Genomic DNA, 20,341 nt, shown 5'->3' on the forward strand with positions numbered 1-20,341 from the left:
TATTCAAGACCTCTGCACAGGGCTTGCAGGAAACAAGACCCCTCAAAGACCTGTAGCCACCCCAGGCAGCAGCTGGAAGACAGGACATGTGCCAGGAATGAAAGCCACAGGAGCTACCAGAACTTTCAGAACTTTCAGAAAAGTATTTTGCCAACAAAACTTTATGTACATATTTTTAAAACTGCTTAGCAGGTGTTTTATGCAAACCTGTCTTGAAGCATTAGTGTCCACAATCAACCCTCCTGACCCGGTCGTGCCTCTGGAGTCAAGTCCTTGCCACGCTTTTTATCACCTGATTACTTAACTCTCTTTATTGCCAAGGGGATAAGTTCTGACTTTGCCTTTGCGAGGAGTGATGGAGGAAGTACAGACCTTCAGCTGCCAAGAGAGGTTGCTGAGGTACTTTTATTGGCAGGAGATCCAGGCATAAGTCTTACATGAGTACTGCAGGGAGGGGAATATAGAGCGCTCCTTACAACTTTAGGACACAGCAACCTAGAAACTACAAATCTGCACAAAACTGGGCTCCAGCACAATCATATTCGTGATGCAGTGGTGGCTGGACTTTGCAAAATTCATTTAAAAAACCCTAGAAGAATTCTCAGTAAGTATATTTATTCCCGTCATTCATTAATACACCTGCTGGCTAAAAATGACAAGGGACTTCCAGCATGGCAAATACATTCTTAGGTATGGAAGAATCAAGAATTGCTATATGCACTTTTGAAAGGTCTTGTCTATCATGGTTGGAGCACAGCTGTCTTGTTCCTTACTCTCTGGTAATTAATGCCACTGAGAAGTAACATTAATCCCACGGACTGACAGAAAACAAAGGAGCAAGACTGGCATTTGTGCCCTTCTCTTCTTCAAGGGGGACAGCTTTGAGTCCGACTTGATTCAAGGCTGTTGAGATAATAACAGCACTTTTGAAGGTGATTCTCTTGTGCCTGAGCTGAGAAATGAGAAACAAAATTCCAAAACAGACCCACAGGAAAAAACATAAAATTTGTCCATTTTCAGTGATGGTAAAGATGGCAGTCTGGCCCCTAAATTTACCTGTGCACTGCTTATTGGTTCCGAGATAGGCTCCTCCTAAACACGTGGGTCTGAAATAAAGAGAAGTGCTTTCCCTGGACAGGCTTTTCCACACCTAATTGCATCCTTGCCTCTACAGGGAGGGCACAGCCATCCTCCCAGAGAGGGCTGCAATGAGCACCACAAGCCTTCAGCTGAAAGCACAGGATGGAAAGTGCTGCTGAAGAGTCTACCCAGAGAGAAGTGGCACTGGGAAATCTGAGAGCCATGCTCAGGGAGAGGCTGTGAGAAGGTCAAAGCAACAGAGAACCAGGGAACTGCAGCATCCTCAGCCAGAAACACTGCTAGCCTTCCTCAGAACCACCAAACCCTCCCACACCTAGAGATTTCACCCATGCAAGAAATTGAGAGAGTGCTTCCAGTCTTCCTGTAAGCCAGGTGAAAACACTGCTTACTAGTGATTAATAATTAGTTTGTTATAGAAACACTAAGCAATTCGAATAATTTTGCACTAAAGCCATTCCAAATCTCATCTCCCAAAGACCCCCAGGTTGCTTGGATTCCCACAAAGCACATTGTGGCTATAAAGCAATGCTGTTTGTCATGCACAGTAAGTCACATCACATTTTCAACCCTCCCTGCAAGCATCAGCTTGAAAATAACTGAGGGCAAAAACTCTGCAGTTCTGATTCTGGAAGTTTTAACTTCACAAAAGTAAATATCCCCCCACTTAGGTATGGACCAGCTTGCCAAGCATGAGCTCAGCTGGTGTCAGAATCACTTGCTCACTCTGGGGCTGATCAAGAACCAAGGAGCTGCTGTGTGATGTCATTCCATGTTTGTCTGCAATAGAGGCACTCACCCTGTTTCCATCAGTTTGCTCATGTTTCCATTACATTTACTCTGCAGGTCAGCATGAAGGAAAGTCAGAAGATGAATTTGCCAATCTAAACATAGTGATGCTTCCTGAGACTTTCCAACAGCAGGCTTGCAAAAAAAAAAAAAAAAAAAAAAAAAGGGTTAGTCTTAGCCCTAAGGCAATGCTCAAAGTGTTCTGTGCTCCCTCTGTGTCACTGTGCTCCCTCTGTGTCACCAAGGGGTTGGTCAGAGAGCAGTTCCACACCAAGTGGCTTCCTAGGCATTGTTCAAAGTGGACACAGTGAGCTGACTCTCCATGCCTCAAAATGAACTGTTAGGCAGCTGCAGTACAACTTTCCATCTCTGCCTCTCAGTGCCTTATGTCAGATGCCCCACAAATTCTTACCTCTTCAGACACCAGCTAAGAAATGAGCTTTTCCATTCTATTGATTTCTAAACTGCATTAAAAAGAACACATTTGAAAACCTTCCATGGCCAGTAGTGATCACAAAAGACGTGCACTGCCCTACAGCTGTCCTTCAATTCTGAATTGGCCCTCCAGATACACACCTGTGTGGTTTTGCATTTCTAGTCAGGAAACAATAATATATCCAGCAAAAGATAAAGCTAAGAGAAAGATTTGACCTCACTACTTATAGACAGTCAGAACGCAAATGAGGGTAGCTCATGGAAATCTCAGCAGCTCATTATGAAGGGTGCTAGCTGAGAGGAAGCAGAGCAGCCAAGAATGATAAATAGATTGCACTGAAGCTCATGTGATTTGTACATTATGAGTTTTTTGTTGATACAGCTGTAGATGATAGTGTAAGAGCTTTTTAAAACCCCATTCCCTATAGTCATCTCTTTTCACTATGAAAAGGAGTAAGAAATTCTGGAGGATCTCATTTCCAGGAACTAGCCAGGTCCCAGGAAAGCAGACTGGAGCTCAAGGCAAACACCCATCTGCCTTTAAAGGATGTGTTACTGGCCAGAGGATTTGCCATATAATTATTTTGGATTCAATAACGAGAAAAGCAATTTATGTTAACCTTTTACTCCAGTTCAGTTTGGGACACTGAGGCTCCTCTCCAGGACAGCAGGATCAGCAGTGATGTCACATCCAGTTGAATGTATTTGCTGTGTGAATACAGCACTACCTAAGGTGCTTAAAATCAGAATTTCTCTAGCTCTAGTAGTGGACACCTAAATATAAATGACCGAGACTGAAAGTCTAGAGGAATTCTTGGGCTGTTCCCAGAGTAAAAGGAACTCAAGGTGCAGAAAAAGGACTGCCTATCTCCACCAGTCAGTGCTCTTTAATTCTGGCTTTCAGGAGTGATATCAAACACCTAAATGAAAAGGCTACCAGGAGAAATTGCTACTTTATACAGTGAACTGCTGTCACACTTAAAAAAAAAAATCCCAGCTTCATCAGCAATCTGGAAGTGCAGTTCAGCCCTTAAGGAATTTTTTTTATTATATACACAGGATGCTTCACAGTCTGAGAAATAAAATATTTTTAAAGGATTCTCTTCTATCTACAGCTGAGATTGGCAGGTGGGAAGTGCATCAGAGGACAGGTTTTAAGAACACATTTTTCAAGGTTCCATTCAAATTCTAAGCCATTCCTACTCCCAAAGCAGGTACATCATATTGAATCATTTTTTTTCATAAAATGCACATGTAATTCTGGAAAATGAAGAGTACAATAAACCTTCATTCTCAATGACACTCTGCTGTGAACAGGTATATTTTAACATACATCAAACTGATTTAAGTGTTCTTAGATCTCTTCCAAAAAATGTCTCTGACAAATTTTATGTTTGCCAACTCTTGATATTAATAAGTTGAGAACTGTCTTAAGACAATGATTAAGAAAAAAAAAAAAAAAAGAAAAAACAACCTTGATTTTTCCTGTATTTATTGATTAGGTTATTAACATTTGAAAGGCTCATCCAGCCTTTACCAGCTGACAGTGATGGTGTCAAAATAATTTATTTTTTTTTTTAATAAAAGATGGGTCAAATCCAACCATGGGATCACTGTGAAGTGAACAGAACTACATCAAACTTGTATCCCAGCTTGGTTTGCAACTGGGAAGTTGAGAAAACAGAGGATGTAATTCACAATTGGAGCAAAAAAAATTCATGTTTCCTGGACTCCTTTCCAAGTTATTCTAATTACATCGACACCTTTTTCAGAGAGGCAACAAATACTGAGAAAAACGCCTGTGATGACTACAATTCACTATCTCTTTCCCAGATCTCTCATTATATGAAGAAAACCACGAGCAAATATTTCCTTTTCTTCCTTTCTCAAAGGTCAGTGGTTCCAAGCTAACTCACTTCATTTCATGCAAATATATAAAAGATCCTCCTTTTTTTTTTTTTCAGAGACTCCCCAAAACTAGATTAAATAAAAAAGGCAGGGATTTTTTAAGGATACAGTGCAGTTTAAGGAACATTTCTTCCATGAATTCCAGAAGAGGTATAAAACTAACTCAAAAATAAAAACACCTCATCCATTTGCTTTGCCTTTTGACCATATTTAGGAGGAAAAAAATGCTATTATAAAAAGCCGCTGACAGTTTTGTTTCAGTTAAATAGACAACTAAAACTTCTGACCCTCTCTGGTGCTGTTTACATGAGACTTTTTTCAGTGTAAAATGTCATTTCTACCATAAGTTACTTCCAGGACCAGGAACTCTTGTCACCAAAACGTGCTCTTCTGTATCACCTCATTTCAGAGTGCCCTTTAACAGCATCATATATAAAGCCATCACTCACAGAAACCAAATGAGAAGCACTTCAGGGAATGGAAAAGATATTATTATTATTTGCTAATCTACACTAATTTCATGCCAATACTGGGACACTTATCAGCAACTGCTATACAGATCCTACTTGCAACTTCCCAAGGCATGCATTCCTTCACAAGTAAATCATTGTACATATTGAAGAGCACTTAATTTGCATGTCTTAATATCTCATTAATTAGTTAATAGCAAGCACACATGACCGGACAGAAAGTTGCATCCTTCTGTTTCAGATTTTGTGGTACATTTCCTTTTCCCTTTCAGGTAAAGGAGCTGTTATTTTGCCCAGTTAATAAAGTTTGTTTCCACTCTGAAGTCTGGGAGGCCTAAGTCTAACATTCACCTTATTAAGAGCAAAAAGGCTTAAATCAGTTACAGGCATGGGATTCACCTAGGAATTGCTGAGACACTCCTGGAAAAGAAGCCTTTATATCAGAAAGCCAAAAAGTCAGTGAGCCCCAGTCTGTGTGCACCATCCTCCACTCAGCACGTGCACTTACATGACAAATGCTGCATGGAGGAGCCTGCCCTCCTTTTACCCTTTGAAAAGAACTCTCCCATTAATCTATTTTTACTGATCATCATGAAAGGCAAATTGTCTTTCCTGAAATATTTAGCTGGGTAGAAGCAGCAGCCTAAGGTAACAGGATATGGATTGTTCATACAAAATACTCTTGTAATTATCGCCTCTGATAGTCAGCAGTGAATACAAGAGCTAGTCTCATTTTAGACTAATTAACCGTGAAAAAATGTCAGGCTCTTATTATCAATCTCCATCACAGATGGAGGAGCAATACTTACAGATAAGGTCAGAATTTACTTCCATTGTCAAAAGACAATGTCAAAGCCATAGCATGCTATGGCATGGACCAGAGGAGACATGTCTGCAGAGCTAATTCCCAAATTCAGCTTCCTTGGGTGCCCTTGCTGGCATCAAAAGCACTGGCAGCAGCAGCCACCTTAGCTCTACGAAGTTGCATGTGCTGGCAAAAACCTGCAACTTTCTGGGATATTCATGTAGATTTTCAAATAACCTACAGCTCCTCACAAGTTTGAAAACCCCCTGTCTGAAGGAAAATTGGGGTGTTCCTCCCTTTGAGACCAGCAAGTGGTGAAATCACATCCTTTCACTTCTGACACAGGCAGGGAAGTTCTGTCTGTTCTGCAGCACTCCCAAATACCTGTTCTTGTCTTTCTGGTGCAAGCAAAGAGCTATGGGTTAGCTTTAAGCACAGGCATGAGATGTCTGAGCATATTTGTGGGCTGTGGCCAGTCTGAATTCTGAGCATCTCAGAGTCATAGATTACTTAGAACCCCATACACCCAAAATCCAACATGTGGAAGTCAGAAAAGACAAAACCAAGACTCACAGGTCACAGGCACCAAAGAGAGCAGTCGTCATGCCAAGACGTCATGCCATGGCACATTATAAAAGCAAGCCAGCACAGCAGTGGGCTGAAAAATTAAAGGTTGGATTCCCATGCAATGATATAACTTTGAGCACTGCCAGGTCCCCTTAGATGGTTTCTGCCTCTGGTATTCCTGGATGTGGGCCTTTGCTGCCTACATACTTTTCAAAAAGTAGTACAGGGTGATTTGCACACGGAACAAAACATTTCTGTGCTGCTCAAAGTGATTTTCATTTCTGTCCCCAAGTCTGGGGTTTCAACAGAACTGTAAGATTAGTAACCAGTTGTAATATTCTACTCTGGTTTATAAGTTAAATAAAGTGTCATACCCAGTAAGTATGCATCTAAACCCCAAAAGAATCTCTTAACAAGTTTGTAATTTTCATCTACGCTGATTTTTTTTTTAAACTTCTCCAAGACATATTCAATACCTCTGTCATTCCACAGCCAGAAATAAATTATCATTGAATACTTGTTTTGTGTCACTATGAAATGTCAGAGAAAGTAGATGAAGTTTACTTACTTATCATCATGACTTCGATGGTTATTAAAACAAAATGCTCTGTAGAGAAGTCTTTAATGGCAAAGGCCAAGTCCACTGAACACGTTTTTGTTAGATGAACTGCAGGTCACTGTGGTGGCCTGGGGTCCCGGGGTCCATCCAGCCCCCCGCTGCGGTCGGTGTCCCGGACAGCGCTGTGCTGATCAGCTCAGCCTGCCTGGGCCCTCGGGCCAGCTCCCAGCCACGGGCGACTTTAGCCAGCAACTCTGGAGTGAGTTCAGCTCTGGGAGTTCAGCTCTCAGTGATTTCAGCTCCTTGCTCGCTACGTGCCTCGGCAGAGGCAGGGATGGAGAGAGGAGAAGCCTGTGTGGAGTTCCGCAGCGGTGCCTTTATTGGCAGCTCCTGCGGAGGTTTCCAGTGACAGCTCTTCTGCCAAACTGGGCAGAGATGGGGTTTATGTAGGATTCTGGGGTGCTGGAAATTGTCCACTGGCCAGGGTTGAGGAGAACATGACCTGTGGCCTTACAGAGAGATAACGAGGGTCTGAGGGTGGAAGAGGGGCTGCTCTGGTCCACTCCTCGTGACTCTGCATTTCTTATCTTAGGCAAGTGACCTCCATGGAGGCCTTGCAGGGCCTCTGCCTCACATGCAACTCACAGCTTGTATCTCCTGCTACAAATAGTTTAAAAGGACCGTTTTTTTATTACAACGGCCTGGTGGAAAAGTGACCTACAAATCACTGCATTTCAAGGACTAATTTGCTATGCAATCCCCTCCCTCTCCTGCAATCTTGTTCTCAGGGTAGAGCAGAAACTGGAACCCACCCAAAGCAAACACTATAGATCTTTTTTGGCAGTTTTTATAGCATAAGTTTTATATGGAGACTACATGCTAGATGCTGATGCAAGCATTCTGCAGTACATGCAGTCCCCAAGACCTTCAGTTCTTGCAGACGACTTTGCACACACATAAATGAAAGTAATTTCATTAAAAGCGGATGTACTGTTCTGATGAAAAATACTCTATCTGTCCCTAAACACTGCAAGATTTGCAAGCCTACCATTCTATGAAAATCTGGGTCAGAACTAAGGAACCAAATGACCTTCATGTACTTCAGGAAAAGAAGCTGTGCTCCCTAGGGGAGTCCCCCTTAAGTTCCAACTTCCACTATTAATGAGGAGAAATTCTCATGACCCCTAGAAAACCTCAGAGCTGTTCAATGGCTGTGCTGGCCAGACCTGCCTGGTCTAATAGCACCATTAATGTGCACTGATGGTAACCTGCTCTCCTCGGCTGCTGAAGATGCTGGAGCAGGCAGCGAGGCCAAGCTCAGCAGCATGGGCTGATTATCAGGAAGGCTGGAGCAGGGACAGACCCTCTACTGACACGGGGCTGGAGGCTGCATGCTCCCACACTTGTGGAAGTCAGCTGTCAGAGAGCCACCTCAGCGTGCCCTGTGACAGGCCAGGCCCCTGCAGGGAGTGCAGGAGCTGTAGTATCTGCCAATGAAAACAGACAAGGAAAGAGAAAAGTCCCATCCAGTGCCTTTGGTTGAAACATCCCTTGCATCTGCCAACACAGTGTGACACTGGGCCATGCCAGTAAAGGGGTTTTGCCAAGGGCCAGGGTTTGGGGAGAGGTGTGGCAGCATCCTCCTGCAGCCACACCCATTTAGTCACTCCCGACTGGGATGTTTCTCAGGAAATGAAATCCCCACACGTAAGGAAGACAAACATTAATAACGCCCAGGCAGCAGGCAGGTATTGCCACACTATTACTCACAGTTCAATGCTGAGAATGCAGGTGGCTGCCTCTGAATCCCCCAAAACATGTATTATGTTTGAAAGAGTAAATCTCTGCTAGTACTTGCCCAGTGAATGTAAAGCAGACTGTCCCTGCCGCCAGCACTGCCAGGCTGGACAGTCTGCTAAAGCACAGGAGAAAGTTTTGGTGCCTCAGGGTTAGAAATGGTTTCTCTCTTAATCTCCAGGACACCAGGGCTAAATACAAGAAATCAGACAAGTTGCTTCTAGTCTCCATACCAGCTGCTTTCCACAAGGACAAGCTGGTGCTCCCCTGAAACATCCACTGATTTCCCTAAGTCCCATCTGAAGATTTTGGTGCCTCTTGCAAGCAGACTTACAGGAGCTGGCTATCAGAGCTCAGCTGTGGTACAGACACCACTGTGAACTTCTCATGTTACTGCCATGATTGCAGCACTGGAAGCTGTCAGAACAACCAAAATGAGAATCTATTCCAAAGAGAGTCCACAGAAAGGCAGAAACCTTTGTAAAATGCACATGCTAGCAGCTATGACAAGATCACTTCATTCCTCTCCTTCAAGGATGTGATAAGTTAACTATGAAAATTCACTTTAAAAATTAAGCTACTGAATTCCTTAATGGATTTCAGTCTCATAAATTTCAGTAGACTTTGGTAAATAACATATCTTTACCAGGGAAGAAAATGTGATAATTTATTGTCCTGCACTACACAGTGAACATTAAATAAGCACAGTATCTGCAAACTCAAAGGGTCAAATAATCAGAGAATCTGTCTGCAATTAAATTATTTCAACTCTGTAGAATACACTTTTCTATAGTAGCAACAAGCTTTTACTCACAATGAAGAATTAATCATAGAATCATTTAGGTTGGGAAAAACCTTAAGGCCATGGAGTCCAACTGCAAACCTAACACTGCCAGGGATATTATTAAAGTTAAGTGGGCAAGTGCTGAATGCAAATCAGCTGAAGACATATAATTTTAGCATTGGAAACCACATATATTGGAACCAGAATACTGGAAGTGACAAAATGAGTGACAGAAGACACAACACATTAAAAATCACAGAAAACAATGTGATTCTAAATAAAGCTATAGACATGAGAATATAATAAGAGGGAGACAACATCTAAAATTTAGGATAACAGTTTAAGAAATTCATTGAACTAGTTTGCAGAAAGATTTATTTTCAACATCTAAGCTAAAGGTGCCAGTAGACCATGATTAAAAAGATACTATAAAGTCTGTACTTCTAGCTATTAATCACTGAGTTCTAGAAAAGTAATTCCCAGGAAGAGTGACATTCACTCATTTCTGCTATTTTGATACCAAATTACATCGTGAACCATTGAGATATTATTTTATATATTTGAAAGACTTATCCAAAGGGAAAAGTAATCTAATTTTGTAATACTTAGAAAAAGAATTTTCTGGTAAATTTGCATCATTTCTACAGACCTCCTAACAACTGTGGAGGCTCTTGTTCTCACTCAAGGTGAGTTAAGAAATCTCAGTCCTGATGGTTATTAATGAGTTTTCAGCCTAGAGGACAAAAAAAGAACAGGAAAATTCTATTTATTTGAAAAATAAGGTAGAGTCCTTGTAATGTTTCAGTTCTATTGAAGTAGGAAATATATGTTAAGCAGCCCAAAGCCTGTATGGGCAGCCATTTATTTTACTGGAAATATGTACACATTTGAGATTACCAAAGGTCAGAACAAAGTAATCAGGTTTCTTACTGCCACTGGACTGAACTCCGCTGGGAATGATTTACATGACATTTACATTTTTTCCCCGGGATATCGATAATCCAATGCTAAAGACAGAATAGCTGCTGGTGAGTCCCACCTGCCCTCCTCAAGGACGTGAGCATCACCACAAGTCCACTTTTAAATAAATGGAAACACAAACATCAACTCCATTCACTGCAGCAGAAACTTAATTCTTTCATAAATATGTCTTAACATAGATGTCAAGGGGTACAAAGGCTTATTTTTGTGCTGAAGTTCCTCCTATCTAATTACAAGATCTGACAGCAACATTTTGTCTGATATTTGCCTCAGAAATGCAGTTTCCCACCAAGGCTCCTTTTTCCTAAATTATGCAATTCTTTAGCTCTAAACAGACTCCCATTCAATACCCCACAGAATAATTAAAAAAAAAAAAAGGAAAAAAGAAAAAAGAAAATAAAAAAGTTCAGTGAAGGGGATAGGAATGGTTAAATCCATTGCAAAATACCCCTGATCATCTTGCCATGCAAATTCCAATGTTTCACCATGCACTAGAGAAGCTACATTAAATGCTACTTTTCCCCTTAATGGGCTAGATATGAAGCTAAAATTCACGTTTAAGTTATGGGCTACATCCCTAGAAATGACAGCAGAACCTACATGTGTTCTGGTATGGGATCAGTAATGTGTTTTTCTGGATTTATGCACTCCATGAAATGAGGGGTTTGGTACACCAAGGGACGGGGGCAGCTCAAAGGGATGTATTTCAGTCTGTCCTGTATTTCTGGAAATCCAGTACTTCAGCTTAACTCTTACCCTTCCCAAGTGATCTTTGTGGAAAGATCACAGTGAGAAAACAAACCAGCTTTTACAAAGCAGCTAAGAAAGTACATCTTTTCTTAATGTTACATTACATTCAAAGTCACTAGAAAAGATTCTGTAAGTGGAAAATAAAAAGAAAGATTGATTTATTCTGTAAAGTTTTAATGCAGTGGATCCAATCCTCAGAAAAACAGAATCAATATAAACACAATCATGTTTGGAACTTCCTACTTATGTAATGAGATTAAGTACTCTGGAATTTAAATTGTATTCATTTTGAGTGTGGTGACAGTTTCAGATAAAAGAAAAGTGTTTCAGAGGTATGTGAAATATGCTTTTAAAACGAAGTATCTTTAACACTTGGATGCATACTCTCTGAATTAAAGCCTTGCTGCAAAATATACATCTCTATTTCAGCATACATGTTTCTATTAACAGGTCTGAGTTTGAAATTTTGTGTACCATGTATGTAGAAATTTCAGCCCTGAGAACTAAATATCTCCAATTGTCCTTTAAGCATTTAAAGTACAAACAGTTCACATCATAGCAATAGAAGTTATAACAAAATAATGTAAATGTGTTTTTCCCTGGAGAACAGCTGTGACAGGAAAGACATTTCTCTAGCTAGACAACAATAACAAAAAGAAAATAATATTCTAATTCCCTACACCAACACAATACATTTAGGTTTTCTCCTGTCACAGAAGATTTACAAGCAGAAATAGGGAATAAAGAGCAGAGCCATGATTTCAACAATTCTATCAGGCAAGACTAGAGCAGGTGACTATATAAACTAGCAGTTGTGTCATTTCAGCATCCTGATGTAAGTAGGGGGATTTTCCTCTGTGCAATAGGTCTGCATCAAAGTTCCATAAGCTTATTTTATGCTAGTCAGAATGACAATGCACATTTCTACATGGCTTCTGGACATGAATGCAGCCAGTTATTATTGACAATGGGGTTTTTGAATTGCTATAGAGATTCAGCATTTTATTGAATCACTGGTCATCAGCAATCAGTGATGGTGGCAGGCTAAGCAAGAGAAAGGAATAAAAATGTGTGTACAGACCTGATCAGACCATGAGAAAGAGCTTTTATGAGGACTGGGGAAGAAATACCATGAAATACTTTTCTGGTTTATTTAGGACATTTCACAGCACTAAGGCACATGCGCAGGAACACTGGAAACATGTAGTTAAATAGCACAAGCACGGGGTACTGGGTGGAATTGCAGCTCAGATTAAAAGTATTCAAGAGCCTCCCTTTTCCTCTGTAATTCCACTGTCACTGATGCCTTCCCAGCTCTTCAACAACGGAGCCAGGCTCAGCAGCCACAGGTGGTGCAAAACCCCAGTTCAGCTCCAGATGAAGTTACTCATTGCTGAGCAAGGAGGGAGATGCTGCCACAGAAGGAGACCACACAACACGAGCTGTATCCTAATGCACATGCACCAGGGGGAGGCATTGACCAAATTTTATGTGCTGGAATTAGGAACCTTAAGGCTCGTCCTTTACCGCTGTGCTTTGGGTGCAGCACACGGGGGTCTCACACGGCTCAGGAGCTGTGCCAGGTCACCTCCAGTGCCTGAGCCCAAAGCCCTGGGGCTCGGGCCAGCCAGGTGGGTTGGCACAGCAGAATGTGCTGTGGCACTGAACTGAGTCCACCCTGATGGCAGCACCCCCTGCTCAGTGATGCCTCCCATGGCGAGCATCCAACAGAAACCACCAGCAGCTCTCGGTCTCTGCAATAAAAGAGGAGCACAATGTCTGCAGAACAAAGTCCCTCAAGAACCAGACTGTTTCAGAAAAGTACTTTTAAAAATACATATGAGGGAATCCATCATAGACTCCCATAACAAAAATTCATTTTCTCTCTTATTCTGTATTGCTTTTAACCACATCAGAGTTTCGGGGGGGTGGCAGTAAAATGCTGCTTTTAGGGTCCCCTCAGTGACTGCAGACTGTGGCAGCTTAGAACTGTGTTTCTAAAGCTGTGTGAACTCTTGTGCCCAGGCAGATGTAGGCTCTCTGTACCTTCAGGCAGCCACACAGCACAGCAATGGCAATAAACTGGTTTCTGGATATGTGTGCTCTCGATTTTCATAAATTTCAGAAACAACACGCATAGATTGAGGTAACAGAATTGTTAATTAGGTGGGAAGAAATGGCCTGTCAAGCTTTCTGAAGGAAGTTTCAGAGCTGATAGGTTAGGAGCAAAATACTCTTTCCCCACCTGCTTGGTACCCATGTTGACACCATGGCTTGTGTTAAAATAATCATCCTGAGAGAAGGAATCTCAGCATCATAACAGTTTGCTATTACTCCATGAGACTGTGTTCACTTCAAACTACAAAAATAACTTGGGTTAAGTTTAATCCATTCTTCTATACTTCCATGTTTCAGAAGAGAAGAGAATGAAAACTACTCACAGGCAGTGCAAAATCTAGAAAAGAATCAGACTCAAGGGTGCTAGTATCTATTTGACATTAAAAACAAAACAAAACAAAACAAAACAAAACAAAAGTCATCAAATAAAAAAATCCAAAACTAATTGTCATAAAAATCTCCTAATGTTTATGGTATGTTAAACAAAGAACAAGAGAGTAAGAAATTTCTATCTATGCTTATTTTTTGCTCCTTCACAATGGTTACCTAGATGCAAAGGAGAAAGAACCAAAACCAGAGGTCGGGAAACCTATGATTAACATAATTACTTAATAAAACCCCCAAAAAGGAGAGCAACCTAGAACAAGATACTTTCATTCACTAAAGCCTTTTGTCTTCAAAACTGTGCAAAGAGCATAAATTAAGGGATTATAAATTGAAAAAGAACAGCTTCCACTTTCATACCTTTTTTTCGCCTTTGGCACAGGGACATGAAAACAGCAGAAAACTGGCCCTGCTTCACTCAGTAATCAGGCTGGTAAAAGAAAATTTTTTTAAAAACCAAAGCAGAAGCAAAGCGTTTCAACTTCCCACTCTCTGATTTTACACAGGAACTGCAATTCCACTGATGCCAGAGGAGTCAAGATCAATTGATGCTATTGAAGCAAGGGACAGGTACTGGATGCTGGAAGATGCTTTCATATTCTATCCCAGAGGCACCATTGTATTATCATTGGTCAAAATAATTAAAAGAATTCTGATGCTGGCTAAAGCATTATCTGCATCATTTCAAATAAAGCAAATTTTCCTACATAGCACTTCAGAAGGTGACTAATTCCTGCACCTGTGGAGATTTGCCCTCCTGACTTCTAGATGACCTTAGACAATTTAAAGTAATTTGGGGCTTCTATCTTCTGCTCCTCGGGTCCCAGGGCTCAAGAAAAATGTGACATTCACTCAAAGTGAATTATTACCTTGATAAACAAAAATCCGGCTTTACACAGTGCAATTAAATTGTGAAACTCATTATCACAAGATAGCACTTAGATGAGAAGCTTAAAAATAAATAGAAAAAAAGGGCAAGCAAGATTTAAAACAGCAAATGTTGATAAATTTGGGAAACTATCATCTCCCAGGCTTCAAGGCCTCTTTGTCTACAAGTTGTTCTAGAAAGTCACACTCTGATCAGGTGAATTCCAGGAGATATGGTCTGATACTAGCTAAAATTTACCTTTTGGGACTCTTCCTACTCAAAATAAAAGGCAATATTGAGATGTAGCTCTCTACAGCACAGCAAAGACTGCTTTTACCAAGAAGAACCACACCAGTAAAATAATGGCACGCATGTGAACATTTCTGGAACCTCTTTGGAGAGATTTAATCACTAAGCATAATTCTGCAAAAGGCTTCACTTTGTTTCTGTGGCAGTAAAAAGTTTCATCCTGATCTTATACCATTATATACTCCACAACAGAAGAAAACTATGGCTTCTGATAAAATTTTATACCTATTGTCAAAGAACATGAATCAGATCAGCAAAACTGCAGTCCCAGCTCCAGAGAGCGTCTTCAAAGCTCTCCCTTTTCCAAGCAGCTGGTCTGCCAAAGCAGCCCAGCAGCAAGCTGTGCCCAGAAATGCAGCCTGACACCCTCCCTGGGCTCTGCTCCACTCCTGCCACGGGAACAATTTGCAGTTTTATCAAGAAACTTGTTTCTAGGAGGGGCACACGCCTTTACAATCCTCAGGCATTAGCTGCTGTTCCACCAGTGAGGTTGGGCACCCTAATTGCACGAACTGAATTATTCTGGACATCTCCTTGCTGGGACCCAGCTGAAGGCAGCTCGATGGGGATGGAGCAGCCACAGAAACATAACAAGACTCACTTCAAAGGGCAGCACTGAAACCACACGCTGCAGTTACAGGTGTTCCTCATTTCTGCTACCCAGTATTTGCCAGATAAAATGGATCTTTGCTGCTGTGTCAGAAATGAAATTTTACAGACACTTCAAAGACCTTTAAAATGCAGTGACCTCGCTGCCCAGGTTCTACTGAAGTGTTCTGGAAAAGCACAGCTGCTGGAGGATGCTGGTTTGGGGCACTGTGGAATAAAAACCCAGGCTGATTTATTTCATTAGAAGAGAGAAAAAAAAGAAAAAGAATGAGATATAGCAAAAGGGGAGGAATCATAAGGACTAATTTAAATTTTGATTTATAAAAAAAATAATCAAGCTATAATCCATACCACAAGTGGGCTTGGACACAATTGGCCCTCCTGGCTGCCAGGGCACGCTGATCCTCATATTTTACTATAATAATACAAAAATAAGGGTGCAAAACAAGTAGTTGGTCTAGAAGTACAAATCTTAAATCAATTTCCAAACTAGTTTTCTTTGTTCTCCTTCAAATAGTTAGTGGCAGCAAGAAAGTATGAGTTGCAGAACTAACAGTACTGGTAGGTTTGTGGCTCCATAATGTGTAACACATTGCTGGCACTAATGAAAGCTTTGTTATATTTGGATTTTTCGTGCAAATTCCAGTAAGAACTCAAGTTCTAAGCACATAATGAAACATTTCCCTTACGGACACTAACTGGGTTGCTTTCCTTTAATTAGCCATCTGCTTCCATGGAATTCCTCCAGGTATTTTAAGTTGAATATCCATCTCTGTGTCAGGTTTTACAGTAATCTGACAACAGGCTAAAAAGTTACTGGGTGAACACAGAGGGACAGACTGACAATGTCTCCAAACAAATTGAATTGCCTCAGGAAACAAGGCTGAAGTAGATGCATAATTTATAGCTGCTTCTGAAGATGGGGCCATTGTCAAGCTCTTAACTTATGAAGAACTCATAAGTTAATTTGATTACTGAAAAAAAAATAAATACATCAGCAGAAATGTATCAAGCTTCAAACATTTGTGGATTTTAGAGGTGCAGGCAGAGCAAATACTGCTCCCACAGATAAGAAGGGCTTCTGCTGGATGGACAGATGAGTTAGGGGGTGGTAGGTCAGATTTTTTAATCCTTAAAGAAGTTTAGTGGAAGTTTGATAAAATGTTCAAATAAAATACATCCTAAACTCATCTTTACCTCACTTAGCCCACACTGAGGTTCTTTGCTAACCCCCAGTAAGCTCAAAACAGCCATTAAAATTTGAGAGCAATCTTGCACAGTGCAGAGGATACTATTATTATCTGTGTTAACCCACACTAAGAAATGCTAAAAACCCCTGCAGTTCATAATAATTTAGACTATGGCACCATTGACGCACATTTTTCATTTTTTTCCCAGCAAAATTAGAATTCTGATAGGCAACAAGAGACCTCTTGCAGCTGAATGGAGATGCTGGAGAGAAACACAGTGCTTCTACCAGCTGGCAGGTCAGGCAAGTGTTCTGTGATCACCTGACTTTATCTTTCTGCAAAAATATACTTAAATATTTCCATGTAGCTGCACTGGAGATGTTAACTCATTGGTCAAACTGAATAAACACACATGGGCTGTGGGACACAGCAGTGACCCAGCCTACACCACCCTTTGCTTTAAAATATGCCATGTACTTTGACTTTCATAAATCCAAGCCAGTCCATAGAATCATTTCAGTTTTGTCATTTGGTGAAAGGGGAAAAAAAAATAAAACAAATAACAGGTGAAAGAAGCAACACATTTGTTGCAACCCCCACGGAACAACTCAGAGAACCACTGCACAGTTGTCACTCTGAAAAAAATTAATTCTGTCCTGCAAAGGAAGAGAAATGGCAGAGTTTCTCTGCAAGTTCTGGTGGCTCAGCAGTTTGGCGTCCGTGCCTGGCTGGCTGCACTTGCAGCACGAACAGGTTACACAAAGCAGCAGTGCCAGCACAGTTAGCAAAGCCCTTGCACACCCATAAAAGGGACTGGACACAGAGCCCACCACCCCAGGGCTCCCCTGCTTCACAGCTGGGTTTGTGCTGGCTGGCAAAGCACTGCTCTGCCTACTGAGACTGCTCCAGTTCCTAAACCCCCCTCACTCCTGGTTAACCTGCAGTGACAGAGTCTCTTCCCTCTATTAACCCAGTGGAGATGATGACTAAATACTCACTTGTAAGGCAGACCACATCTCTTCCATAAAGAGATCACTGCTAGACAGCTATACCACATACCCAATTAATTATGATTTTTATAATTTGGGCTCTTAATGGTTTCTTAGTCAGAAAGCAGTTATGAAAAAGCTTTGGAACAAAAATACTGCATAAATTTTCATAACTTAAGACAAAAAGTTGGTCGATGTTCTCTAAAGCTGACAAACTGCACGCTACAGTAGTTAGAAAGAGAACAGAGTTTATGTACAACCTGCATGCAAACTCATATTGCTCCTATCCACTTCTTACAAACTGGCAATTACAGATGGTCTCATAACAGACTTGGAACAGAAAATAGATCTTTGCATTTGGAATGTGCAAGTTACACTTCTACATTAACAGATTTGTAATTCACAGCATGACATTCAATGAAGGAAGACATGGTAAGGATGCTGTACATTTTAACATACTTACATAATGAGCAATTATGTTGAATATATTCAAAAATAGAATTTATGTAGGTTGGGAGAAGTCCACAATTGGTAATAGTTTTCCTTTCTAGAAGTTCTGATACCTTGAATGGCTTACATGGATTTTTTGGTGCATTGATGCTAAACAATTTTCATACAACAAACAGTGAACCCAGCCTGAAAAAGTAACAATTTTACTTTGGAAATGACATCATGAAATATTGTGATTCTATAATATTTGACAGAAGCATTGCTAAGAAGTGCTTTATGATAACACATTGTTTTATTTTTCCAGTCATCTCAAAACTTCCAATTTTTTTATTGTTGTCAGGAACAAAAATAAGGACCTGTTCCTTTTATCTTGTTAGAAATAAAAAATAAAAAAAAAAAATAAAATGAAAAGGCCACAAGTTCTACTACTCTTGAAAAATTGCTGTGGTAGGGAGATGAGATGGCCTGAAGAAAAGAGAAGCTACTCGGATGGATGCAGGAATGGACAACCTGGTGCAGCAGTTCCCTGGCCCCTCATCTCCTGTTACATTCTGCAATGCCACTGTCACCTGCCCAACAACCACAGCAGCAGCTCCCAGGTTTAGAATCAAAATTTGAGATGTTTTTCAATTCTAAAATTGTTTTCTCAAACTGTGGGCCACTCACCCACACTAGCCAAGTAGAAGAACAAGGCAGGGTGTGATTTTGTCGATGGAAATGAAAAAGCTGCCTTTAACTTTGCTACTCTTTGGTGTCAATCATTCCACCTCCAAAAGTCTTTCCATGCTGCATCTCAAGGATGGAGGACTGTATGGAAAATTTGTAATTAATCCAAACCAATGTCACATGGAGACAAAGTGACCTTATTCCAATCTGTGAGAAAGGCAGTATAAAACCCACCTGCATCTGCAGTCACTTGCACAAGCTGCTTACACCATAAATCATTTAGTCAATAATGATTCATAACAAAGAGAGCTTATTTTGGTTTTGTTACTTACAGCTTGAGCTTGTAAAATCAGGCACATGCCGACAACATACTTGAAGCAGCTCTGGATACTGGGCTGAGGCATTTTGTAATTTAACCAGATATGACTTTAAAAGAATTCATCATTGTTAGTTAACCATAGTCATTTTATGGAAACATCTGACACTCCTGGAAGGGACCATATCCTGCTGCCCGTTGCCCTCCCCTCAGCACTGTGCTCCATGGCTCTGGGTGTGTCTGCAGTGCCTGCAGCCTCTTGTAGTCTTCATCTTCCTGCTCTGTCCATCACTGCAGCTCTCAGCTCCACGGCTTGGGGGCTGTTTTAACCACAACAAAGCAGCTTTGTCGCTTCTGTTTCCATGCTTGAGTGATTTTTATCAGTAACTGTTTTAAATACTAATACTTTGATAGATTTATTTTTGTTTGATTTTGTTCTTTACTGCACAATTGAGTGCAATGACTGCCAAGGTCCTTGCAGGATCTGTGACCTGCACTAAAACCCAAAGTGATGGCAGGGCAGCTTATTTCCATGCCATGGTAGCTGTCATACATCCCACAAAGTGGAATTGGTTGCTTAACCAAGACTGGACCTTTCTTATTTCAGGAGTAGAAGCACTGTGAACGACTCTGGACTGGCAACAGTGCTACTTCTTTATGCTGAGGAGCTCATAAGTCACACAGCCACCAGCCATTTGTCATTTTCTCAGGTCAGAAGACTGCTTTGGAAACAGGATTTAGCCCATGAGTCACTATTTGGCCTATTGTTCTCTAGAAAAATCAATTGTCGTTCAAACTGCCTTTCTTCTGTGACCCCAAAGCCATAAGGGAAGCACCTTGGATGCCCTTTCTTCCAGAGCAGAAAAAGAGAAAACTACAGCAGCATTATTGCCCTCTTTCATCCTTTCCTCTTTATCAAGTTCTCCAGTTCCAAAGTGCTAAGAGCTTGGCCTTCTGCAGCAATGGTCAGCATTTCTTGCCAGGGCCTCTTCAACACTGATGATTGCCTCAAAAGAGATAAAACTATATATAAACAATCATGTTTGGCTTCTGTGCAAGCGTCCACTTTTGCCTGGGAAGCAAGAATGAGTGATGTACCTCTAAATAATCCCCATGAATAACACTTTGGAAGACTACTGAAATTGTATTAGGGTTATGTCGTGATGCACTAAATAGTAATTTAGTTGTTGTTTTGCACTGGGTGATTGGGAATTCGCACTGAGTAGTTTTAATATTGCATTATGTCACATTGGTCCATCCCACACACCTTTCCCCTCCCCTCCTAAGCCTCAGGTGTGATGCCCTGCTCCCCCCTCCCCTTCTCCTCCCCTGTGTCCCACTGGATGTGGCTTCCCGGTTCTGCCCCACCCCATTTTCCCTGGGCTCAAAACCCCCCTGGACAAGACATTTTCTCTCTCTCTTCCAGACACCTCAGCCTCAGTTACCCCCGAGGTGTCACCTGGATCTGAAGTGGCTCCTGACAATAAACAGGGTTTGGT

This window comes from Vidua macroura, chromosome 14 (genome assembly GCF_024509145.1).
Source record: "Vidua macroura isolate BioBank_ID:100142 chromosome 14, ASM2450914v1, whole genome shotgun sequence".
NCBI classification, from domain to species: Eukaryota; Metazoa; Chordata; class Aves; order Passeriformes; family Viduidae; genus Vidua; species Vidua macroura.